Raw genomic sequence first — 15,013 nt, forward strand, 5'->3', positions numbered from 1 at the left:
ATTTGTTACAGGATTTTTACTGAAGATATCAGTTAATCTGTAAATGGAAATGTCTTGAATTATTCTATTGCAGAGATTTTGCTAAACTAATAATGCTTTATTAAAGCCCAATAAATTAGGTAGCCAGTTATATAATATAAATATGAAAACTTTTTGTAATACTTTATTTTTATTTTATTTTTTATTTATTTTTAATATTTTTTTCTTAAATTTTTTTAGTGAAATGCCATGAGGTAAAGTTGTAGACTTACAAATTTTTGTGCTTGGGTTTCAGTAATACAATGATCGAATACCCATCCCTCCACCAGTGCCCATTCTCCACCACCACCAGTCCCAGTATCCCTCCCACCCCTTTTCCCCCCCATCCCACCCTACCTCTGTGGTAGGGCTTTCCCTTTTGTTCTCTCTCTTCTTTTGAGTGCTGTGGTTTGCAAAAGAGACATTGAGTGGCAATCTTGTTCGGACTATAGTCTACTCTCATCATGCATCTCCCATCCTGAGAGGAAACTCCCAACACTCTTTATTTGGTGTTCCCTTCTCTATCTGAGCTGCCTTTTCCCCTAGCGTGTGCGGCTGTCCTCAAAGCCATGGAGTAATCCTCCTGGTACTTATCTCGGCTATTTTTGGGTGTTAGTCTCCTATTTTGTTACTTTATGTTCCCCAGATGAATACAATCTTTCTATGTCTATCCCTCTCTTTCTGACTCATTTCGCTTAGCTTGATACTTTCCATGTAGTATCACTTGTATGTAAATTTCATGACTTCATCAGCTTGATACTTTCCATGTAGTACCACTTGTATGTAAATTTCATGACTTCATCCTTTCTGACTGCTATATAGTATTCCATTGTGTAGATGTACCAAACCTTCTTTAACCAGTCATCTGTTCTTGGGTACTCAGGTTTTTTCCAGATTCTAACTATTGTAAACAGTGCTGCAATGAACAGGCAACTACAGATGTTGCTTTGACTATACTTTTTTGCCTCTCTGGGGTATATTCCCAGGAGTGGAATTGCTGGGTCAAATGGGAGCTCAATTTCTAATTTTTTGAGAATCGTCCATACTGTTTTCCAAAAGGGCTGAACCAGTTGGCATTCCCACCAGCAGTGAAGGAGGATCCCTTTCTCACCACATCCGCGCCAGCACAGGTTGCTTTTGTTCTTTTGGATGTGGGCCAGTCTCTGTGGTGTGAAATGATATCTCATTGTTGTTTTGATCTGCATCTCCCTGATGACTAATGATGTAGAGCAATTTCTCGTGTGTCTTTTAGCCATTCGGATTTCATCTTTGAGGAAGTTTCTGTTCATTTTGTCGCCCCATTTTCTGATAGGGTTGGATGTTTTCTTCTTGTGGAGTTCAACCAGTACTTTGTATATCCTTGATGTCAACTTGCCCTTGTCAGATGTATATTTGGCGAATATCCTTTCCCATTCTGTGGACTGTCTTTGTATTTTGGTCACTGTTTCTTTGGAGGTGCAGAAACTTCTTAGTTTAAGATAGTCCCATTTGTCTATCTCTGTTTTCGCTTGCTTAGCCATTGGCGTGACATCTTTGAACACACCATTAGCTTCTATGTGATGGAGGGTTTTGCCGACTTTGTCTTCAATGTACCTTATGGATTCCGGTCTGATGTTGGGGTCTTTAATCCATTGTGATCTTACTTTTGTACATGGTGTTAGGCAGAGATCTGAGCCCATTTTTTTTTTGCATGTAGCCGTCCAGTTTTACCAGCACCATTTGTTAAAAAGTCTTTTCTTACTCCACTTCACATTTCTTGCTCCTTTATAAAAGATTAGGTGATCATATGTTTGGGGGGAGATGTCAGTATATTCAACTCTGTTCCATTGGTCTGCTGTTCTGCTTTTGTTCCAGTACCATGCTGTTTTAATTATTACTGCTTTGTATTGGAGTTTTAAGTTAGGGAGGTTGATTCCTCCCATTTTCTTTTTCCCAAAAATTGCTTTAGCTATACGTGGGGGCTTATTGTTCCATATAAATTTCAGGAGTGTTTGCTCCATTTCTTTGAAGAATGTCATGGGTATCCTAATTGGGATTGCGTTGAATTTGTACAGTGCTTTGAGAAGTATTGCCATTTTGACAATGTTAATTCTCCCGATCCATGAACATGGAAAATTTTTCCATTTCCTTATGTCCTCTTTTATTTCCTGAAGCAGTGTTTTGTGGTTGAAAACATTTTTTTAAAAAGTTTATTTTGTTACTTCTAAATTACTTGATAATACTAACTTGCACCATATTCATTCAAAGCTAGAACTAAAAGATACTGGATATTCTTATTTAAAAGCAATCACACTACATTTTACAGTATATTTAGCATATGACTTCACTTTGTTTCTCCAAGTACATGATTCTTTTGGTTTCTCATTTTCTCCTTCCATCTATATGAACACCTGCACTTATAATTGAACTGCATGTTACAGATATATGTTCTAGAAGCAAACCTTTCAATTCTAGAACATGTATCTTTTTGTGCAATTCTGATTTGGAATTAAATTAATATTTTTCTACAAAATAAAAATACAAAATAAAAACACAGAAACCAAATGAAAAAAGAAAAACCCGACCATATTACTCATGAATGATATAGTCACACTGAAGATGTAGGAATAAAAATGAAAGGTATTTTATACTTTTGCATGTATTCTTTGCAGGGAAAAGCTCCAGGACAGGGTGAGGGTGTGGGGGAGGAGGTAACGGGAGAGGCTATGGCTAAATTGTGTCTCAGTCCTTCTGACCAGAAAGAGGTGGGTGGTTACCTTTTCTGCTTTTCAGATATTAAAGATTCTCTCTGGTCCATTTTTTTCTCTCCAAGAAAATTGTGCTAGGCGCCTGAGAGATAGTACAGTAATAAGATGCTTGTTTCACATGTTTCCCACCCGTGTTTGATCTCTGGTTTCCTGAGTCTTCCACGAGTAAGCCCTGAGCATCACTGAGTGTGGCCCAAAAACAACAACTGGAAAAAGAAAAAAAAATTCTTTCATATTCATTCTATCTATGGGAATAGATAAGTTCAGGATATTCCTAAATTGTATTTGTTGAAGCAGAACTGCCTAATACTGAGATATATATTTTTGAGGTAGCTATGCCATATGAATTAATTGTACATTTTGGATAATACAATAACTTTCTGTTAATAGGGAAGCCTGAATTTTTTTCCTTTGGCGTTGAACTACCAAATTGTTATAATAACTATTGATGGATATATACATCAGTAACACTGTCACTGTCACTGTCCTTCCGTTCATTGATTTTCTTGAGCGGGCCCAGTAATGTCTCCATTGTGAGACTTTGTTGTTACTGTTTTTGGCATATCGAATACGTCACGGGTAGCTTGCCAGGCTTTGCCATGCGGGCGAGATACTCTTGGTAGCTGGCCGGGCTCTCCAAGAGGGGCGGAGGAATTGAACTTGGGTTGGCCATGTTGTTCAGTAACACAAAGAATTACATTTAGTAGAATTAGTGAAAATATTGGGAAGATTGTTATATTTTGATAGTTTATTCAGTTCATCAATCTAATCTTAGTAATTCTATTCAATCAATTCATTTTAATATTGTATGATCTGAATTTTGCTTTGAGCTGATGATCCTTATATTGATTTCATCCTAAAATTTATTACATAAAAAGAAATGTTTTCTTTGACTATATGATATACTTATTTTTGTTGTGATGAGATTTCACAGTGTATTTCTAAAAGTAAAAGGACAGGTAAGTTTAGTTTTTAAAAATACTAATAAAAATTTTTTGAAGTTTGGTAGTATCTCTAATGAATTGTTAAGTGAAAGTGCTGACCCATTTTTGTCTGTAGTTTATATATATTTATATAACATTTTTGACTGCTTGTTTATCTGTATATTTCCATTTTCATGCAGGAACACTCATTCTTTGAAGTGTCTTTTGAGCACATGTGATGTTCTAAATGTTATACCAGTGAAAAATTAATTATTAATTAAAAATTAATTTAATATTAAAAATATAAAAAATAATAGGAAAACTCTTGATAATAAGAAAGAGTGAAAAATTTCTTAATTCCATGATCTAGTCATGTTTTCTTTTGCCTCACAATGCCAGGGACACTGCTGAGACTAATGAAAACTGCTAAATTGAACAGAGGAAAACATTGGAACATTTGACTTAATCATTAAGCATTGATGATGATGCCAAGTCTGGGGAAAAGTCAGGCTGTAAGAGGCAGAGTTGTACTGCTAAGATAGATAAAGAATGCTTAGGTAAATGCTTAAGAGTAAATACATGGGACTCTTCGGCACGGCCACGGCCCCGGAGGCACAAGGACTTAGCACAGAGAACCAGCCGCTTGGAGCAGAAAAGCAAATGGACTATGTGTTAAACCGCGCCACCAAGCCTGCCCGGAGGGGAAAGGGTGTTGTCCCGCTCGCCCGCTCCTCTCTGCAAAGAAAGATGGCGGCCGCACGGGAGCCTTGTGGACAGCAGGTTTGAGCCGGGGGCGGGGGGCAGCGGGGGCCTCATGGGAAGGGGGGCGTTCTGGGCCGTCCTTCACGCCCGACTGAGGTCACCGGCTGCCCCCCACGAGCGGCTCTCCGGCACGGCCACGGCCCCGGAGGCACAAGGATTTAGCACAGAGAACCAGCCGCTTGGAGCAGAAAAGCAAATGGACTATGTGTTAAACCTCGCCACCAAGCCTGCCTGGAGGGGAAAGGGTGTTGTCCCGCTCGCCCACTCCTCCCTGGAAAGAAAGATGGCGGCCGCACGGGAGCCTTGTGGACAGCAGGTTTGAGCCGGGGGCGGGGGGGGGCAGCGGGGGCCTCATGGGAAGGGGGGCGTTCTGGGCCGTCCTTCACGCCCGACCGAGGTCACCGGCTGCCCCCCACGAGCAGCTCTCCGGCATGGCCACGACTCCAGAGCACAGAAATCAATCTCTTAACTATCTAACTTTTAATAGAAATACTTCCAGGGTTAATAAGTGAAACAGCAGAAATCCAAAACCGCGCAGCCCCTATCGCGGCCGCGAGACATCATTTTACTCTTGAACCAAGCTGTAGAAAGCAAATCATTTCACAATGCTGTTTCAGCATATCTAATTGGGGGGGGGGAGGTCATAAACTCTAAACAATAATTGTGCATCTTCTATCGAAACAATGTATCTAGTCAAAGTAGATAGAGTATTAACTAGAACTCATCTGCCTCACAGGAATTGGGAGGGGTGGGAGGTGGGGTTCTATTGGGGTTCACGGTAAAAAATAAGTATTGGTAATGGGAAATGTGTTTGATACTTACATGACTGAGACCTAAACCCGAAAGCTCTGTAACTTTTCCCACAGTGATTCAATAAAGAAATAAACTATAAAAAAAAGAGTAAATACATGGGGGCTGGAGTGATAGCACAGCAGGTAGGGCGTTTGCCTTGCATGTGGACGACCTGGGTTCAATTTCTCAGCATCCCATATGGTCCCCTGGGCACCACCAGGTGTAATTCCTGAGTGCAGAGCCAGGAGTAACCTCTGTGCATCGCTGGGTGTGACCCAAAAAGCTAAAAAATGAAAAAAAATAAAACCAAAACAAACAAACGAGTAAATACGTGTGCAAAGCAAGTAAGGATAAAAAGAGGCACATTAATATATGTGCTTTATATATATTTATATCTCTATACTTAAAAGGTCATATGTATGCATACTCATAAGCCTAAAATATATTGAGGGCAAAAGAAAAGGGCCAATTCTGGATAGTTTCATTCTCACAAAACAAGAATTTTGGATACATGTTCATTTTTTTGGTCTGATGAGCGTCGGCATCACCACACGCATGAAGGTACCGGCAGAGGAACAAAGGCAAGCGGGTCCCGGGGCTGAGATCTCCAAGCCTGCTCGGATTGGGGCTGAGCATCCTCCACTCAGATCCTCCAAATTACAGTCGGCAGTGGTCACATCCACCAACTGGCCCCCTGGCACCGTGTAATCCCATCAACGGCCAAGACTCAGAGACTACAAAACCCAGCTCCTGGAAGCGCGTGGCCGCGCGACATCTTATTATCTCATTCCTAATTTGGACAAACTGGCAGGCTACCAAATGTAACCTGCCCACACGGCAGAGTCTGGCAATCTCCCCGTGGCGTACCCAATATGCCAAATACCAGTAACAATGATGGGTCTCATTCTTCTAACCCTGAAAGAGCCTTGAATATGGCACTTTTAAATAAAATCTCAGGGCTAGGACGAAGGAGATGTTACTGGGGCCTGCTCGAGGCAATCGACGAACAACAGGATGGTCGTGATCGTGATCGTTCATTTTTTTATTCATCGGTGCCCTTCTGTCTAAGTGCTTAAAATATCTCAGCACATCTTCATTGAATGAGTAGAGAAGAAATTGCTTTCAAAGCATTATAGAAAAATGAGATACTTTCTGATTATAAATAAAAAATAGACAACAGATAATACTAGATATGTCATGGTCTTTGATTTGTGTGAAAGTAGTCCAAGTTTGCATGCAATTACAGTTGTACAATAAAGATTGGGGAGACTAGTTTCTTTCACTGAGTTGAGCCTAGTGAATTCAGGGTCTTTCACTGAGTAAAATCTAGTGAATTCAGGATCTTTTACTCACTGTATTTGGTTATGTGGATAAAAACAAAAAGTCATCACCTACATCTAATAACAATGAGAAGTTTAAAAATGGGTTCTTTAAGTTACTTAACAATTAGAACGAGCTTAACTTGATTAGTAGTGGTGGCCAGTTTGAAATGTCAATGTCCAAAGTCTTTATTTTTTTATTCTTTTATTTTTGGGTCACACTTGAGGATGGACAGGGGTTACTCCTGGCTTTGCACTCAGGAATTATTCCTGACAGTGCTTGGGGGACCATATGGAATGCTGGAAATCGAACCCTGATTGTCCGAATGCAAGGCAAACACCCTACCTGCTGAACTATCACTCCAGCCCCTTTCAAAGTCTTAATGGTAGTAAAATAAGAGACCTCTTAAGATTGAGTCTTTCAGGGAGCCTAAAAGGTCCAGTGTCATCTATTTTACAGAGAACAGCTGGTTTGATTACAAGGCTCCACTTTCCCCACAAAGATCAGTAGGAAATTTCATCATCAATAAAAACAAGAACAAAACCGCTGTTTGTACTTCAGTGCAAGAATGTGTGTTGTTTATGAATGGCCAGCTAGAGCAAAGAATTGTAAGAATTTTTTAGTTGCACTTGTTCAGATGCAGAATCTACTCCTTACTGTTATCTCCTAGAAGGGGAAGAGGGCCTCCAGGCTGATATGGAGGAATTCCACCTGGCTTGTCTCCTGCCTTTTAATGATAATTATCTATGAACTTTTAGTAAGCCAGATGATTCACTTTAACATTCTCTTTGATCTTTATCACTTCTCAGAAGTTTTTGAGAAAACTTGGAGAAACACTTTTCTCAATTTTTTTTTCTTTTTAAAAATCTTACTGACCTCTTTTACTGTTTAGTTTTATTTATTTTTCCTGACTTGCACCTCTTTTTTGCCTCTGAATAGTTATTCAAATAAATTGGGGCTTGCATTATCTTTTGTTGACAAACAATATCACAAAAGTAATAGTTGGAACAGTGCTCATTTGTTTTCCCCAGTTTCTGTGATAGAACTGTAAATGCACATCTCTACAGAGTCATCATCTATTAGACTTCAGTTGAGGTAACCATTACCACTTGGAATGTCATCTAAATGCCTCACTAGAAAGGCTAAAATTTTGCTTGTTTGGAACCAAGCTCAGGTAGATAGTGATTTAAGGTAAAGGTAAAGGTAAAGGCCCTCCCGTTGATCGTCGATTTGCTCGAGCGGGCCCAGTAACATCTCCATTGGAGACTTTGTTGTTACTGTGTTTGGCTTATCGAATATTCTCGGTAGCTTGCCGGGCTCTCCGAGAGGGGCGGAGGAATCGAACTCGGGTCGGCCATGTTGGCCGCTTGTAAGGCGAATGCCCTACCGCTGTGCTATCGCTCCAGCCCAGTGATTTAAGACGCAGCTAAAAGGGAAAAAAGAAGGTGTTTTCTATGACATGGGCTGAGAAAACATTATGCACTTATTATCATTATAAGGACAGATAGTTGCAATCTTTTCCTTTCACATACTTATCAACTTTGTTATTTTGTTTTTTATTTTTTTTATTGAGTGGCCTTGAAATAGACCATCACAAAGCTATTATGATTGGGTTTCAGTCATACAATGTCCCATTGTCAATCCCTCCACCAGTGTACATTTCCCACCACCAATGTCCCCAGGTTCCCTTCCTCCACCCCCTCTCCCCTGCTTGCCTCTCTGACAGACACCTGTGTTCTCTCTCTGTCACTCTGTCTCTGTCTCTCTCTCTGTCTTTCTCTCTTGTGCTCTCTCTCTCTTTCTCTTTCTCTCTCTCTCTTTATGCTTTATGGTTTATAATATAGGTACTATGAGTTCACTGTGTTGGTTCAGGGCATTCAGTATTTTTATTTGGAAGGTACAGTTGGAATAGCTTTTTTCAACTTGGTGGCAGCATTTGGGTGACTGATGGGGACTCTGGAATTATACGGAGGTGTTGGAAGATACCTAAGAAAGCCTGGAGATTTCAGTCACAAAACCCACATACCTGAGTTTGAGGAGATTAATATTGGTAAGATTTGTCCTTAAATGATGAAGTCTGGCTGGGGCCATGGTGGTGATATTGTGTTGTGGGAGTAACTGGCTTCTGGGAGCTCTGTTTGAGTGAGCACTGGGCCAACCCTCCCCCCTCTGAGGTACCTCGTCTCTTCAGCCTTTGCACTATCGAGATTGCATAATAAAATGCTGTGTATATAAATGTAATGTAGATAGAGTGTATGTGGTGATTTCCTCTGAGTAATGTAGCCCACACTTATCTTTCTGCTTTTGTCCTAACTCCATGAGTATTCACACTAATTTTTTCGTTACATTTTAGAATTTGGCTTTTCAAACTTTGTGAAGAGAGTATCTGGGCATCCAAGTACCTGCAAGGTAATGAGAAAATATTTAAAAGGCACATGCTACCCTTTTAGAATTTCATGTGAATGCTAATTTTAGCTACCTTTGAATTTTTTTATTTTTACATTGGAAAATATAACTAAAGATTCGATAGAACAATTTTGTAAAAACAAAATTAAAGTGGGACATTTTTAAAAGCTATGTATGCACGCTTAATGCACTATCCTATTAGTGAAAATTAATCCAACTGTGGAAAGTATAAGAAAGAGAAAGGTGTTACTATAAAAATAGATACTGGCATTTTCTAAATAAGACCTTTCGTATTAGCAGAGAGCTTCATATTTGATAGACTAACTTGGTAATTTATCAATGAAAGCAGTTTGAAGCAAAATGAATATATTTCCTGTGCATTGCCAGCGATAAACATTCGTGATTGATTTTTTTCTATGCTTAGAAAAGATATTTAATTTGGACAGTTGAGGCTATCACGTGCTTTAAAAATATGCCATCTATCATTTTAGTGTTAAGAGCGCCCCCTGGTGTGAAATGTATAATCATATGTTTATGAGAAAATTAGACATTAAAAAAAAAATTTAACTCTTTGTTGGGGGTAGACTTTCAGTGTTACATTGAGTTGTCCAGTATGATGTGTAACTGTTTGAAAACATGCATGTGTATTTCTCATGTCTTTGCCCATGCTTATAGTTAAAAAACTGACCAGTTTGAAAATAGAATATGGAATTATTTTATCTTAAACTTCATTCTAGTGATCAATATCTTACAGTATTTCATAAGTATGAAATTGCATTTTTTATAATATGATTGAAGTCCTCACCGGATCCCCTTGGAGGAGGGCGGGTTGAGTTTCCCTCTCTGCCCCGAGCAGAGCCCCGATAGCTGAAGACCTCCGGGACCCAGCCAAAGCCATGCTGAGACCACTCTCCACATGTTTTGATGAGGAACCAGTAGAGGAACCCAGGTGTGCGGGACCTGGGACTGAGATCTCCAAGCCTGCTCAGTTTGGGACTGGGCTCCTCCACCCAGCTCCCCCACCTTCCAGTACCTAGACAGTTATACCCACTAACTGCCGTATAACTCCATCAACAGCCATCCAGAGACTATAAAACCAAGCTAGCAGAAGCATGACCTCTTATTCTCTAGTTCTCACTCTCAGAGAACCCAGCAAGCTACTGAGAGTATCATACCCGCCTATATGCCTGACAGGAACACCTGTAAAGGTAATTAAAGGCTGCCCCAAAAGCTTCCATCTGTCTCGGAGAGCCCGGAAAGATACCGAGAGTATCTCGCCCGCATGGCAGAACCTTACAAGCTACCCGTGGTATACTCGATATGTCAAAAACAGTAACAATGAATGGTCCTCATTCCCCTGGCCCTGAAAGAGCACCCAATACGTCATCGGGCTACACTTGCATGTGACAGGGACGTTACTGGGCCCGCTCTAGTGAATTGATGAACAACGGGGTGATAGTGATAGTGATGATACAAGTATTTAATAATAATATAAGTGGTAGTTGTAAACATTTTCTTTTTAGTGAACTTGTGGACATTTTTAATAATTAAACCTTACAATTCAGACATTCGTTTGGTTTATAACATATCTATTGTGTGATAAAGCAATCCAGGATTTTCTTATGATTCTGCTGCTCTTCTACAGCTAAAAATTTTAACATATAGACATAATAATTTGTCCATGAATTATAATTCAATTCTCATCTCTCCCTTGAAATTAACTTGTCCTCTTAAATTCTCATTCACAGTTGTCAGCAGAGAATTTTGTAACTATCATTTTTCTTGCATTTAATTTTTAGTCCTTTGGAAATAATTAAACCGTTCTTACAAAGTGAAAATAATTTTCTAGCTACATTTCTCTAAGTTTGATTACTGCAGTTATATGTCTCCCTACTGTCCTTTCACTCCAGACTAAATTCTCATGATGGTTTTGACCATTTCTCAGTGGTTCCGTATTCTAAAAACACCATTATTTTCAGAGAGCTTGGATACTGAGCTGCTTATAATGGGCTGCTTTTGTCTTTATTTTCTTTATAAGCCTCTCATTTAATACTGAAGCCATTCTAGCACCATTTAGTTCTGGGTTATTAAAAAGATAACTTCTAAATATAGAATTTTTAAAAAGTCAGAACAGTCAACCTGCCATTATAAATCACTCTCCACATTCTCAGAGGAACTCACGCCTGAAGGAAACAGCAGAGGAACCCAAATATGCGGGACCTGGGGCTGAGATCTCCAAGCCTGCTTGGATCAGGACTGGGCCTCCTTCACCCAGATCCCCAATCTTCCAGTAGCTAGGCGTTACACCCACCCTCTGCCCCTGGTGCCATGTAATCCAATCAACGGCCAAGATCCACAGGCTATAAAACCAAGCTCCCGACCTCTTATCTAGTTCTCACTCTTGGAGAACTTGGCAGTGTACTGAGAGTATCTTGCCTGCACAGCAGAGTCTGACAAGCCTCGTGGCGTATTCGATATGCCAAAACCCAGTAACAATGTTGGGTCTCATTTCCCTGACCCTGAAAGAGCCTCCAGTGTGACACTTGCTAAAATCACAGGGTTAGGACGAATGGATACTTTACTGGTGCCTGCTTGAGGAAATCGGTGAACAACGGGATGACAGTGATACAGTGATATTTACTAGTATCACTGATATTTACTGACCCTCTCAGAATCTGTCTTTTGTAAAAGGAGACTACTAATGACTATATTATAGATGGTTATTAATGTATACCTCACTTTAATATGTATGTGAGATTTAAATTCAAGATTTTGGACTGAACAACTCATGAGCATTCATCACAGCATTCTGTGAACAAGGTTCTGTATTACTGAGACTGATAAGGATTAAAATAAATTTAGATAATTGAATAAGTCAGGCTTCCAATCAAGATGAAACATAAAGTACGGTCATAACTACAATGCTATATATTTCTTAAGTGTAATTGTTGATTTCTGCTCATTATAGATTGCTATTTGACAGGTCAAATTATTTTCCAATTTATAAACATAATGGAAACTCATTTTTTAAGTGAGGAGATAGATTATTTAAAGTGCTTGTCTTGTCTGAAACAAGAATTACTTTGTCCATTTTTCTATAAAAGTTCTTCCAACAAGGTAGTGGTATGAAAAGCTTCCTTGTTAGTAGAATGGTTGAACTGGCAGCTATAGAAGTAGGGCTCTGGGTAAGTGTGCCTTATGATGTCTTCATATATAATATAAGAGAAGGTAATTACACATTAATTTTCGAATCTGTTGGATGCTCTGACTTGACTTATATATGTGTATTTTTTAACCAGGAACCATTATGCCTGTCTCATGTATTTACACCTATTATCTATACTTATTTGTTGGAAGAGGGGCTATTTGTGTCACACCTGATAGTACTTGGGGCTTATTTTGGTTTTAGTCACAGGGATCACTCCTGGTGGACTTGAGGAAACCTAATGGAGTTCCAGGGATAGAACCAGGTTAGCCATATGTAAGGCAAGGGCCCTACCTTCTGTACTATCACTCTAGGCCCTCCCAAGCATTTCTCTATTATGACTTGATCTGGTAAACCTACCTTTACCATATAACTTCTGCCCCACCTCTACATTTATTCTTTTTGCTTTCCCACAAGAGAGACAGACACATACACAAATGCATACACACAACTTTTGCTGTACTCTTTAAAATGTACCTGTTCAGTATCTGTGAATTCAGTTGCCCTGTAGACCTTCCTACATTTCATTTGAACTTTTAACTGAACCTCGTATCTCTGGGATTATCTGTCCAATAAACTCCACAGTGGGACCAGAGTGATTGTTGTAAGGTATAGTACTAGTGTCAGCATAAAATCATATTATCATGTAGAAGAACCTATGTTTCTTACTTACCTTGTTTTTAAATTGTCTCACTACTGTTGTCCTCACCTTTCATTTCTGTGATTTGAACCACTGAACAAATTCTTTTGTAAGTCTCAGAATGTTTTTTTTTTTAACTCTCTTTGCTTTATTGTGTCATTATGCTGTAACTATACCAGAAATGTCCTTCCAGATGTGATTTGGTGAGTCCTCTTTTCTTTTTCTATGGCAAACCTTCCAAGACTACACTCGCATATCACAAGTAAACACCCTATCTGAATTAAGAATCTTTTGTAAAACCTATCTTATGTTTCTGTAAAGTTCAGTTTAAAGTGGGAGATTTGAAGGCAAGTATCTATTATATTATGCAGTGTATCACAGTGCCATATACATAGAGAATGACAGAGGAGAACTGCATTTATGAAGCCCATAGGAAAAAAGGCTGAATAAAAAGACATCGTGTTAGAATTCTTGTGAAATCTATTTCTGTGTTGGCATTTAAAATTGATACTTCACAATGTCTTCCTCTTCTCAGGGGTTGTTGAACAGAATGATAAGGTAATTATCAGTGGGCTCAAATTCTCTTTTCATTTGCATTGGCTCTTCTAATACTGATACTCATTTCACTACACCAAAATGCCCCATCATGACTGAGATTTCTTGTGGCCACCGCAGTATTCAGTTTTCTCTCCTTTACCTGAGCCCAATATTGGTTTAGGCAAAAATACCCACCCTCCCCCGCTCAAACACCACCCCCACACATACAGCCTCCTTCTCCATTTCTCATTCTCCTTGTTTCTATGGGATTTAATCTGTTAAATCAAGCCACGAATGAACACAGAGAGACAGCTCGGGATAAGACAGTGAGTTTATAGAGGCTCCGTGCTAAGGACCCCAAGTTGAAAGAGAAAGTGACTTGGAGCCCTCTTTGCTGAGAGGATCTTTCTTGGATTCTCTAAGAGTGAGCTATAATACAAAAAAAAGAAGAAAAAAAGTATTTTTCCCAACCTTCATGTGTCCCCCAAAAAGTCTATCAGTATCGCTTGCCTATTTGGTGTGGCTTTCTGTGTTGCCTTCTGTGCACTCCGATTCATCTGGTGGGACTTTATTCCAGCTGATTAGGACCATACAAAGGAAAAACTATTCCTTCTTTCTCTGGCTGACCTGGAGGTTGGTTCCAGTGTCTCAGTTCTCATTACATTTGCGAAGTTCTCAGTTTCATAATTCTCATTACATTCAGTTTCTTATTTGTCATTATAAATCTAGTTTTGTATAAATAATATAAAAAGAATCTATATTTCTTTTCAGTGAAATATAAACAGAAATGTAATAAAAGTTCTGGGGATGTTCTGTTTTCTGGATATAGTTTTTTGTTGCCTTATCTTTCTTTTGGCCTTTCTCCCTTTCCAGTCCTGGAAGCATACAATAATGACATGGGAAAATCACCTTACAACTGTAGTAGACCTGGAGTATCTAAATTAAAACTAAGATTTTAGGCAGGATTTCCAAATTGCTACTAATAATTTCCTTCCCCTGAAACTCAAATTACATGGAAAAAGATTACTATCTTGTATTTAAGAGGTTTGAGTTTTCTGTTCCAGCAACTGACTCAGTTCCTTAATCAAACATATTTCTGTTACTGTATCTGTGAAGTTTTTCTTCTACTGCCACTTACAGTCATCAATAGACAAATATGGTGGAAAATAAAAGTTTCATCAGCAAGAAATATGTTGGTTAAAAAGGGTGGGTTCACACCCTAAAAGTAATAATCTCTTTTTCATAACTGCTTCATAGGAAGCAGTTTTTAAAAGAAAAAAAGAACATGGAAGCACCTTTTTTTAAGGAAGATTTGTTTAAACTTTGAATTTATCTCTTAATTATTAAAAATGATTTAATTTGTTAAAAGGGATACATTAGAAATTAATGGCAGAAGTTCCTCTCCTTTCTATCTGTAGTTCATATTTGTTAACTCAGCAGTTATGTTATCTTCTGTCATTAGTACCATTAGTACCCTTGGCATGAAGATATCTAAGTACTAGATTCCGTATTCTTTGCAAAAGAGGTACAGTCTCATGGGAACAAAAAACCAGAAAATTGATTCTATGCTATAGAAATTAGAATATGAAACAATGGTGAGCACCACAGCAGGTAAAGTAGAAACCCTTCAGACAAAATAGAACAAAATATTTGCAATTTGATC

At 38.9% G+C, this 15,013-nt stretch overlaps 1 long non-coding RNA gene across 1 annotated transcript in view; it reads left to right on the forward strand.

The window, feature by feature from the left end:
- Positions 1-15,013, forward strand: part of LOC130020649 (uncharacterized) — a 104,106-nt gene that overhangs the window by 42,164 nt on the left and 46,929 nt on the right. Inside the window, exon 2 of the long non-coding RNA XR_008792014.1 lies at positions 8,916-8,971. This is a non-coding gene — a long non-coding RNA (uncharacterized LOC130020649). The remainder of the gene's footprint in view (positions 1-8,915; positions 8,972-15,013) is intronic.

Source organism: Sorex fumeus, unplaced genomic scaffold (assembly GCF_029834395.1).
Source record: "Sorex fumeus unplaced genomic scaffold, SorFum_2.1 ptg000013l, whole genome shotgun sequence".
Taxonomy (NCBI): Eukaryota; Metazoa; Chordata; class Mammalia; order Eulipotyphla; family Soricidae; genus Sorex; species Sorex fumeus.